General features: G+C 45.7%; 1 long non-coding RNA gene across 1 annotated transcript; it reads left to right on the forward strand.

The window, feature by feature from the left end:
- The first annotated feature begins 3,396 nt into the window (after positions 1 to 3,396).
- Positions 3,397 to 4,421, forward strand: LOC138522659 (uncharacterized). Its single transcript, XR_011283325.1, has 3 exons — positions 3,397 to 3,474; positions 3,976 to 4,058; positions 4,137 to 4,421. It is a non-coding gene; the product is annotated as an uncharacterized lncRNA (long non-coding RNA).
- The last annotated feature ends 7,819 nt before the right edge of the window (positions 4,422 to 12,240 follow it).

Genomic DNA, 12,240 nt, shown 5'->3' on the forward strand with positions numbered 1-12,240 from the left:
ATGGTACTGCGTGCCAAGGAGTGTTGTTTTTGGATGGCGACGATCAGATAATCAGCAGATGTAACTGCACTAGACACAGGGTAGCACAGGACGAAAAGGCACCAGCCTAGATGTTGACCGGATGAACAGTAGAACGTACTGAGTCCAGTAGCGGAAAGTACCGTATTGTTATAGGAGGCTTCAGCCAGAACCAGATGCGTTTTCCAGTTGGTTTGAGTGGCATTAGCAAAACATCGAAGGTAATGTTCCAAAGTTTGGTTAGTTCTTTCCGTCAGGCCGTTAGTGTGTGGATGATAGCCTGAAATAAGTGCTCTGTGAATGCCGAGATGACTACACAATTGACGCCAGAAAGAGGAAAGGAACTGGGATCCAGGGTCGGATATGATCTTCTCTGGTAATCCATGTAACCTGTAAACTTCCTGAAGGAATGCCAAAGCCATCTGGGATGCCGTGGGTATTCTAGGAAATGGGACAAAATGGGCAGTCTTGGTAAAACAGTCCACAATTACCATGATGCAGGTACATCCATCAGATGGGGGAAGCTCAACGAGGAAATCAACGGCAATGGTGTGGCATGGGTAAGGAGGTATCTCTGTGGGATGAAGCAACCCCAGTGGTCCCTTCCTCAGTGTTTTAGTCTGGGCACACACAGGACAGCTCTTGACATACCGCTCAACTTCATCGGCCCATCCTGGCCACCAGAATTGCCTGGATACTAATTCTTGGGTGGCCTTTACACCACGATGCCCACCTACTCGGGAATCATGGAACCCATGAAGCACAAGAGTCCGAAGAGAGACTGTGGGAATATATAACCTGTTCCGATAAAAAAGCAACCCATTGCGTTCAGTAATTTGCAATTGCTTCAGGAGGCTTGCTTGAGCTGGATCTGATATTATGTCCTGTAAAATCGTCTGGAGATGAGGTGAAAGCGTGAATAGAAAATGCTTTGGAGAGATTAGTGGCATGTCCCTATAGTCACTTCTTACATCTCCTTCCAATGAATGGGATAAGGCGTCGGATTTCACATTCTGAGCACTGGGTATGTAAGTAATATGGAAATCGTAGTGTGAAAAGAAGAAGGCCCACTGGGCTTGACGAGATGTACGGCACTGAAGAGAACGCAGATACTGTACGTTGCTGTGATCAGTACCAACTTCCACAGGATGCTATCCCCCGAGGAGATGGTACCTACATTCCTCAAATGCTGCTTTTATGGCTAACAACTCCTTTTCAATCATGGCATAATTCAGTTCACTAGGAGTGAGTTTGCGGGAGAAATATGCTACAGGATGTTCCATGCCGGATTCAGGTTCCTTCTGCAGGAGAACAGCACCAACAGCGAAGTCGGAAGCATCTGCCTCAATGATGTATGGTATCTCGTCATTGGGGTGACGCAGAATGGGCGCAGCGCTGAAGGCTTGCTTCAAGGTGTCAAAGGCTATGGTGGCCTGTAAATTCCAGAGAAAAGGTACTTTGCTGCTGGTTAGTCGAGTCAAAGGGGCCGAGAGTTGTGGAAAATGAGGTATGAACTGCTGATAAAAATTGGCGAATCCCAAAAACCGTTGAAGGGACTTCAGATCGGAAGGTTGAGTCCAGTCCTGAATGGCTTGTACCTTGGCTGGATCCATGAAGATACCTGAGCCGCTGATCACATAACCCAGAAACCCCATGCTTTCCTGATGAAGGGAGCACTTCTCTGCTTTAGCGTATAGTTGGTTCTGGGAAAACCGTCGAAGCACCTCTCGGACGTGTCCCACATGTTGTTCCTGGGTAGCGGAGAAGATGAGGATATCATCAAGGTACACCCAAACCGAGATGCCAATTAGGTTGCTAAAGATGTAGTTCATAAAGCGCTGGAAGACGGCCGGGGCATTACACAAACCAAATGGCATTACCCGGTATTCGTAACGCATTTGTGAACACCGATCCTGCGTACGGAACCAAGTTGAAGACAAACCACTGGTGGCACATTTTAAAGCCAAAAATCACGCCCACAACGACATCTTCTGGGCAATATTACAAACAGTAAGCAACCCTTTTCATGGAGGAGACAGAGACCTAGCCCTACACAAGCTTGAACAAAAATGGATCTATCGCCTAGACTCTGTAGACAAGGCCTAAACGTTTCTATTGAATGGAACCTTTTCTTCAATAAATAACGCTCTGCCAACCTGAGGGTTATAATTCTGGGTCCCCAGCTGAACAAGCCTGTTTTAGAGAGGGTTCACCATATCTTACCTCTTAACATCCAACACAGCCATATTTTGTAGTTCCTTCCTTTGACCCACCATCTTGTGAAATCTATTTTAAGAAGCATGTCCACTCACTAAGCATGTGCAATACCTTTCCATTTTTACGATGTTCCACCATTCCAAAACAGATTGTTTGACTCTAATTCTGTTTTTCCTGTGGTGTATGTAACTAGAACTTTGTTTTGGCATGTAGCACTAAATCATTGACACGGACCAAAAATGGTTGTTGGCTTTGCTCCACACTAACTATTGCAAGCATAATTTTTAACAATGTACCAATGTGCTTAAAAAGTATGCTTTGTTCCTATCTTTCTGGTTTCCTGAAAGTTATGTAACTACAACCACGCTATATCAGTGACACAAATTAGAGCGTCACTCTGATGCATTCGGATTTCATTGCTCAATTTTTATTGTAAGTAAACCAGCAAGGACGAAATGCCAAGCATGCCTTTAGTATTACCACGCTATATCAGTGACACAAACTGGAGCGTCACTCTGATGCATTTGGATTTCATTGCTCTATTGTTATTGCAAGTAAATCAGCAAGGACGAAATGCCAAACATGCCTTCAGTATTAGAGATTGTTCTGTTTGCCAGCAACACTGTGGGCCTCATTACGACCCTGGCGGAAGACCATGGTGCTATTAGCACCATGGTCCATGCCGGTAAATTACTGACTCTGCCATGGAGAAGGGGGAATTACCACCACAATACAAGGTTAGCGGGGCGATAATTCCTCCTTCCTCCATGGCCCTTCCCCATTCCCATTTTTGCCCCATAGGGCTCAATGGGAATGGGGATGGGGAAGGCTCTAATTACGGTGCCGCAATTTGCGGCACCGTAATTAGCAACAAGGTCCCTTGCGGGTCCCTATTTTAACGGCTGGTCTACACCAGTCGTTAAGGTCGGGTCCCGCAAAGGGACCTCGTAATTAGGCGCTAAAAGGTTAATGGCGTTAACCCATTAGAGGCCTGGGTCGTAATGAGGCCCAGTGTGTCAAAGTTTTTCTTTTTTTTTCTCGAATTACATGACTCGACTACCTCGAGCACAGACACTACTTCTGACATGCGCATAACAGACAGCCCCAAGACAGGCGCGCAATGCAACCATAGCTTAGCACTTATCTACCGCACATGCGCATCAGCCCCTAACAGTGACACAGCTCCTTCCACAGAAGAGCTTTCCGCCGTTGCACGCCGCATCGCTTCCAGGGACTAAGGTAAACCATTCGATCCTGCCCTGAACCGGCACTCAGCTTTATTACTAAACTGTAACGTTTAAGATCTCGAACACCAAGCGATTTAGAATACAACAGTCGTTTTTATCACATGCATGTTTTTTTTTTAAATCACTGCCGACGAGTTGTTCAATTCTTTTACCATCTCTGCATTTAAGCACTTGCATCATTTTGTGTGTCTAGGTGTCGGCCAGTAATAGATTCACTGCGCTGTGCCCACGGCTTCTTTGTACTGTGTCTTCCGCCTTAAATATAATTATATTCACTGGGCTGCCCACACGTTTTTCTAAGACCTGTGCATCTCGCTTTTCACAACTAATCTTGCTTAGTACCCACTGGCCAGTGTCCCTCTAGTTTTCCAAATGGACAGACACTCCCTCACTTTAGCAGGCTTCCGCCTCACTACAGTACTATGTCCGATCTCACCGTCACAGTACATATCTATATCAAGATATTAAAGATTAATTTCTTTTACCCATTCAGCTCCAGGCCTCTGACTTCTGCAGACAGCCTTCCAGTCCTGGACTCAAAAGAACTTGACCAAGGCGCTACTAAACTTGAACATGGTAGGTCCCCCTCTTTTGCAGTTTTTAATCTTCCAGACACCTCTTCTACTGAACTAACCAGTCCCTGTAATCCAACAGGCCGACGGACCCCACTACCTACCTGACTTGATCAAACTGTCCTGAAGACCGTTCGGTACCTGGTGTATCAACGCTGTTTCATCTCTTCAGCCACAACAACCTGTCACTCACACCGAACCAGAAACACAAAATAGTGTATCGACAAGGCTAAATGTTTTATCATTTAAAACAACATACATAGAAAACTGTGTTTTTTCACTCTGCATACTAACCCACAAATATGCATACTCTAACGTACTCTCTATGCATATCTTCAGCGCCACGGCGCAGTTTATAAAAATTGTTTTTGTTTCTTTGTTAGTGTAAAATAAAAACGCTGATTTTGTTTCTTTCACCTCTTCAGGTGTTTTTTGTCTATTAGAGCTAGCAGCTATCTAGTTCTACTGCAAACCTCGGTGACCCTATGTCACGCCATTGGTCAGGGTAGCTTTGACTCAATTTCTGTTCTAGTGTACCCATTACCCTTCCGAGTCAAGCCCCCATACAAAAAGAGGCTTCGCCCACCTATCTTTCATCCCTTCTTGATGCAGTCAGACAAATATTCCTGTAAGACCTGTTTCTCGGTTAGGGTCAAGGCGTACACCGTCCCGTGAGGTATCACCAAACCTGGTACCAAATCAATGGAACAGTCGAACGTTCTGTGAGGTGGCAGGGGTATATCTCCAGGTTCGGAAAATACGGTCTGAAAATCAGCGTACTCCTGAGGGATTGGCGACAATGAGCAAAAACCAGGTGGGCTACTACTCCTTGCAAGGGGTATGGAAGTGATGGCATTCAGAGGCATGCCTGGCAAGCAACAATTACGAAGACAATGGGCAGAGGCAAAATCCAAAGTGCGTGCTTCCCAATTGATGGTTGCATTGTGGCGCTGAAGCCAACGTAAACCCAAAACCACTGAATAGGAAGGTGATTTGATGACATCCAGAGCAATTCTTTCCCCATGTTCCTTGATCTGGATGTGTAAACCCATAGTATGTTGACGTATTGGCCCTGAGGATAAGGGAGTCCCATCGATCACCTCTATGGGCAGGACATCTCTCCGGGCAAACAAAGGTATACCATGACGTGCTGCGAAAGCTTCATCAATGTAGTTTCTAGAGGCTCCACAGTCCAATAAACCAAGAACATCCACCTCTTTGTCTAACCTTGTCAGCTTGATCTTCAAAACTAACAAGACAGCCGATTGCATGGGCTGAAGCAAGGAGCAGGAGCCGGAAAGGACTGAAAGCGAGGAAGGACCTGTCGTTGCCTTTCCTATAGACGACAGGGCTTCTAGTTTTCCGACTTCCTTTGGGGGCGTAGAGGACAGCTACCCAAGTAATGCCTGGCGGCCCCACAGTACAAACATAATCAAAGACTTCTTCTGCTTTTCCGTTCTGCTTCAGATAACGCACCCCTTATGGCACCCAACTGCATGGGTTCTGGCCCGGAGTCTGAAGACCCAGGAGTCCTGGTTTGAGTGTTTGGTTGTCTAGAGAACATCCTCTCAGCTCGACGTCTCTCTCCTCTTAGTTCTGCCAGTCTATGGTCTATCCGCAAAACCTGTTCCACAAGTTGCTGGCGGGTGTCGGGCTCTGGGATGTGCAATAACTCGTCCTTACATTCCCATCTCAATCCTCGACGAAACAGAGTCTTTGGGTTACTTCAGGCCACTTGGAATCTGTGGCCAATTGTCGATAGCGACCAATGTAGGCTATAATATCCATAGTTCCTTGCTTGGGGTCAATCAATTGGTTTTGTGCCGCGGAGGCCAGATTGGGTGATTGTAAAACCTCTAGGAACGCCTTTTCGAAGGCTGCAAAGTCGTTGAGAATAGGGCTATTGGCAGACACCAAGGGGGCTGCCCACGCAAGTGCGTTCCTGGTCAAGTTACCCAGAATGTACCCAATCTTGGCGTTGTCTGAGTTAAAATAGGAGGATCTGAAGAGGAAATGTATCCTGCAATGGTTGCAAAACTCAGCCACACGTCTCGAGTCTCCATCAAACTTAATAGGTGCGGTATGAGCCATTGCGCCTTCAACCTGAGGTGTGGCCCCGGTACCTTGTGCCACCATCTGTCTTAGACCAATGTTTACTTGGCGGAGTGCGGTCATCTCGGCTCGAAGGGCCCATATTTCTTCCCGAAGTTCCTGGGCTTCATCCATCTCGGAGTCATAAGGCAGGCATCTCAATCTGTTAAGGAAAGCATCTCGTGGGTGCTGAGTACCTGAGCTTCCGGTTGATGGTTGTGGTGAAGTTGCCAGGCTGTCCGACTGATGATTGCTGAATGTGCAACGCGAGTAACCGGCACAACACCCACCCTGGAATCAACAGGGTCAGAGGTGAACCGGCTCCCAACGCCACGGATGCGCACTTCCCTGATTTACGTGACGTTAGGACAGTGCAAGCACTGACAGAGAAGGCGGGTTTTGACTAAATGGAGAAGGTTCACAACAGCCTTCTCCTCTGCCTACTAGATGTGTGTGGGGTTTACAGTGCTTTGGCCTTCTCCTCCATGTACTAAAAACAACTAATGTGTTCAGTGCTTTGGCCTTCTCCTCCACGTACTAAAAGCACCTGATGTGTTCAGTGCTTTGGCCTTCTCCTCCACATACTAAAAGCACCTGATGTGTTCAGTGCTTTGGCCTTCTCCTCTGCCTACTAGATGTGTGTGGGGTTTACAGTGCTTTGGCCTTCTCCTCCACGTACTAAAAACACCTAATGTGTTCAGTGCTTTGGCCTTCTCCTCCACGTACTAAAAGCACCTAATGTGTTCAGTGCTTTGGCCTTCTCCTCTGCCTACTAGATGCATGTGGGGTTTTGGGTTCTTTGGCCTTCTCCTCCACATACTAAAAGCACCTGATGTGTTCAGTGCTTTGGCCTTCTCCTCTGCCTACTAGATGCATGTGGAGTTCTGGGTGCTTTGGCCTTCTCCTCCACGTACTAAAAGCACCTGATGTGTTCAGTGCTTTGGTCTTCTCCTCTACGTACTAAAAGCACCTGATGTATTCAGTGCTTTGGCCTTCTCCTCTGCCTACTAGATGTGTGTGGAGTTCTGGGTGCTTTGGCCTTCTCCTCCACGTACTAAAAGCACCTGATGTGTTCAGTGCTTTGGCCTTCTCCTCTGCCTACTAGATGCATGTGGGGTTTTGGGTTCTTTGGCCTTCTCCTCCACATACTAAAAGCACCTGATGTGTTCAGTGCTTTGGCCTTCTCCTCTGCCTACTAGATGCATGTGGAGTTCTGGGTGCTTTGGCCTTCTCCTCCACGTACTAAAAGCACCTGATGTGTTCAGTGCTTTGGTCTTCTCCTCTACGTACTAAAAGCACCTGATGTATTCAGTGCTTTGGCCTTCTCCTCTGCCTACTAGATGTGTGTGGAGTTCTGGGTGCTTTGGCCTTCTCCTCCACGTACTAAAAGCACCTGATGTGTTCAGTGCTTTGGTCTTCTCCTCTACGTACTAAAAGCACCTGATGTATTCAGTGCTTTGGCCTTCTCCTCTGCCTACTAGATGTGTGTGGAGTTCTGGGTGCTTTGGCCTTCTCCTCCACGTACTAAAAGCACCTGATGTGTTCAGTGCTTTGGTCTTCTCCTCTACGTACTAAAAGCACCTGATGTGTTCAGTGCTTTGGCCTTCTCCTCTGCCTACTAGATGTGTGTGGGGTTTACAGTGCTTTGGCCTTCTCCTCCACGTACTAAAAACACCTAATGTGTTCAGTGCTTTGGCCTTCTCCTCCACGTACTAAAAGCACCTAATGTGTTCAGTGCTTTGGCCTTCTCCTCTGCCTACTAGATGCATATGGGGTTTACAGTGCTTTTACCTATACTCTACCTACTAAATTCACATGGTGTTTTCAGTGCTATGTCCTTCTCCTTTGCCTGCTGAATTCAAGTGCACATAAAACTGTTTTATCCTCTCCTGCAATCTAAGTGCGTTTAGGTTTCTCAGAGAGTTGCCATTATCTGTCTCCTTCTAAATGCAAGAGTGCCTAAAATTGCTTTGGTCTTCTCTGCCTTTTAAATACACCTGGGAGAGTTCAACGTTCCTTTTAAATACACCTGGGAGAGTTCAACGTCCACCTCTGCATACTGAATACATGTATGCCTTACATTGCTTTGACCTTCTCCTCCTCCTACTAAATGAATGTGGGGTTTCTCAGTGCTTTTACCTTCTCCTTTGCCTACTAAATTCAATTGCACCTGAAATTGTTTTGTCCTTCTCCCTCCACCTACTAAATGCACTTAGGTTCTCCGAGCTTTGACCTTCTCATCCACCTACTACAGTTTTCAAGCGTGCCTAAAAATGCTTTGGTCTTCTCCTATGCCTATCAAATACACTCGGGTTTACATTGCTTTGACCTTCTCCTCCTTATACTAAATGCATGCGCGAATCTCTGTGCTTTGACATCCTACTCTGCCTACTAAATGCAAGTGGGTATGTAGCACTTTGGGCTTCTCCCACACGTGCAGCCTGCATGTGGAATTGTCACTGTCTTGGAGCTATCCACTCCAGGCACACACTTTTAATTTGGCATATTGGTAAAGTTGGCGGTAACTGAGTTACCGCCAACTTTACCACTTACTGCCAAACTCGGAATGAGGCCATTATTCATTGTAATGCGTGCTGTAACTTCCATTTTGGAAAAGATGGTTACCTTTTACTGTTGCAATTTTATGTTAGTTTATGTTTATTAGGTTTATATAGCGCTTTAATCCAAAGTGCTTTACAGTATAACAACAAGGTACAATAAAGAAAGAAGCATACATACAATAATGAAACAAACCAGTGAGACAGTATGTAGAACAATGTACTTAGGTGGAGGGGGAGAGGGAAGGGAGAAGGAAAAGGGAGAGGAGGTAGGTAAGGAAGGTTACAAATAACTGATTTGAGATCAATGGGTGCGAGAAGAAGGGGAAGGGAGGGAAGGGGATAGGAAGGGAAAGGGATGGAAAGTCGGGGGGGAGTGGAGAAGAGAGGCTTTCAAAGAGGTGCAGAAGGATGAGTAGGTGGGGATGGAGCGGATAGAAAGAGGTAAGGAGTTCCAATGTAGGGGGGGCAAGAGCTGAAAGGAACGGAAGCGTGAGGAGGCACATAGGTGGGGGGTACGGTGAGTAAGAAGAGGTCATCCAAGCAGAGAGAGGGGGAGGGAGAAGCCAGCCAAGTTGAGTGAGTGAGGTGTAAATAGAATCGCGAGGTCCGAGGAGACAGAGAGTATGGATAGAGGAGTGGTAGATGTAAGTTAGTAAGCTATCGACGTATATCGTTCATGTTGCATCTCAGCTTGTACATTGCTTATGTTATTTTTTTTGTCTTTATGGTTGCAAGCAATATACTTCGTGTATAAATGCATGTTTAACCTAGTGTCTGTGTTTCTTCAAGGTGAGGGATTATTTGCTTCCTGTCTATTGCATGCACGTGTGTCAGTTACCAATGAGTTTGCTTAGTCTTGCCATCTTTAGTTACATCAGGTCAGTTTCTTCCTGTGTCAGTCTGTGATAAGGCCGGTATGTTCGTCTTCGTGCGTAGTGTTTGTCACCAGTGTGATAGTGGGCTGGGGGAGGGGCAGTAGCCATGAAGGATACATTCATCTACCTGCCACCAGCACTATACATAGAACATTTTTACACACAGTCATTATTATTACCAATCTGAACTTAGCTCTCATCTATCAACCTCAGAAGCATGAAAAGCCCAGTTGGCCCCGCCAATGATTCGAAACCGCAACCTGCAGATCACACACAGATCTCAGCCACAAGCACTTAATCCAGTGAGCTATCGTAGCTACATAACCTGGAGTATTACCTGGATGTTTATCTGTGAACCTTCTATTGTTCTGATCTTAAGAGGACGTGGCCTTCCATTTAGTATTTTGACAATATTTTGTCTGTGGAGCGTCTGCAGGTGTTGTTGTGGTTAATGTCAAACAAGACGTGCCTTCTCCTTCTGCGTGAAATGTGTTTAATTAAATGAAAGCCTGTGAGTGTTCTGACATTTTGTCGTGGATTACATATGATCTTTCTGTATTCTCCAGTGCAGCAGCTCTAGGGTTTCTGGCTGAGTAGACACACATGGCCTGCCTTGCACATTGCTCGTTGATGGCACTAGCCAACAGGGTGTCCGGCCCAGCTGCCAGCTGTTCTGAAGATGCCTCTGGGACAAGGAGCAAAGGCTGCAACAGCAAAAACATCAACATCCCCCTCCCCCCTCACAGAGACAGTCCCATTCCACTAGAGAAAGTCATTTCACCAAAACACTGTCCATAGGACCGTGCCATGCAATTATTGGCCATCTTAAGTTGGTCCTCATTTATTAACCTCTGAAGGATGAAAGGCTGAGCTGCCCTTGCTACTCCTTTTTATAATCTGGGGTGGCTAACAACCCTTTTAAGTTCTTGGGATGATTCGGTCATTTCTACTGACCAAAGAAGGGGGCATGTCTCTGTTTGAATGTGATTTGAACCTTCAACCTGCAGCTCACACACAGAGCTCAACAGCAAGAACTCTACTTGTTGAGCTACGTTAGCTGCCGTATTACATGGATATGTACCTCTGAACCTTCAATTTTCCTCGTTTTTTAACTTCCTTTATCTAGACGTGGTCTTCCCATTTCTGCTTTTCATAATATTTTATATGGGGAGAGTTTGAAGGTGGGGTTATAGTTAATGTCAAACAAGACGTGCCTGAACTGTGGGCATTCAGGACAAAGTGCCTGTGGTCAACAATGACAAAAGGGGCTACAGGTAGGAGGGGCGCAAAGGTTGCAAAGGCGATACAATGGGCAATTGGGGTGTTCTTTATGAGTATATGTTACAATCTGTGTTTTGTAAGTGTCTCTCTTTCATTCCTGCTACAGAAGAGTGCCTGTAAACGCTGTCTTCTCACTGACATTTTAGAATAAAGTGTGGCTACCAGTGCTGACGCATTAAGCCTGCAAATAATGCTGGCAGACAGTTCAAAATGTATGTTATGTTATGTTTCCCTGCTTTAGAAGTGCGCCAAATGACCACTGTAGTAGTTTCAAAGCACCAGATCCTTGTCTGAGGAATATTGGGCCCCCCACCTGGGGTCACCAGACCCTGGTCTGCTGGGAAGAGTAGCAAGAACAAGAGTGAAGTCAGAGGGAAGAAAAGCTGGAAAGGAGTTTGCAGATGCATGGAGGGAGGGAGGGATGCAGGGTTAATTGCCCCAAGCACACTTAAAACACACATTAGTCAGCTAGTGAAGCACCCAGAATGTGTACAAATGACAAACAACTGCACATGTAAGTAATGTAACCAACTTCTGTAACATATGCAAAGAACTGCTGTTGTTCCGTTACACAACCTAACACCTATGCAAGCAATCCATTTAACCAGACCCCTTTTCGCGCTGTGAAACACTTGTGTACGAGTGCAACAGAAATAAAATATCATACCATATGTTAAGAATAAGCACTTAGGTGCCTACGGATTAGGTGCTCAATACGAAGGTAAAAATAAATAAATAAATATGGAATTGATTGGAAAAGAGAAGCCCGTAATGTAAATTCAAGGATGTCTCTAAACATCATGTTTAGGGGGCACAAAGAAACCAGGGGCACAAAATCCATTTACGAATACGAATACATATAATGCATATGTTTTTAAGCGTAATGTGCAATGTATTCTACTTTTCTGTGAGGTCTCGACCGTGGCTCACACTTGAGATAACCTCTATTCTTGTGAACAGTGTGGCTCATTGGTTAAGGGCATATGGGACAGACCGGGGGTGGGGAAACACCCTCTGGTGCCGCTGTTCCCTTGCAGCAAATGCTGCCACTTTCAAATCATACAATATAGTCATTTCAATTGTTAAACCACGCAGAAACACTATTTGTAAGCATTGTCCTAATGTAAAAAGTGTCTATTTTAATAAGAGAGACTAGATGAGAACTGTCCAATACATTTCAGAGCAAACAGTCCTTTTTCAGGGACTTCATTTGTTGACAACATGTCACGTCCCATGATAAACGTATGATCCATCAAGGTAAGGAAAAAAGATACGACAAAAGGGAGAGGGGCATAACATCAGATCAATTAGGTTTCAATCTTCTCGTATACCCTTTGGTCTACGTATACACGAGGCAGTAGGTTGGGTTCGTAGTGTG

The sequence above is a fragment of the Ambystoma mexicanum genome, chromosome 1q (genome assembly GCF_040938575.1).
Source record: "Ambystoma mexicanum isolate Mex_15411 chromosome 1q, UKY_AmexF1_1, whole genome shotgun sequence".
NCBI lineage: Eukaryota > Metazoa > Chordata > Amphibia > Caudata > Ambystomatidae > Ambystoma > Ambystoma mexicanum.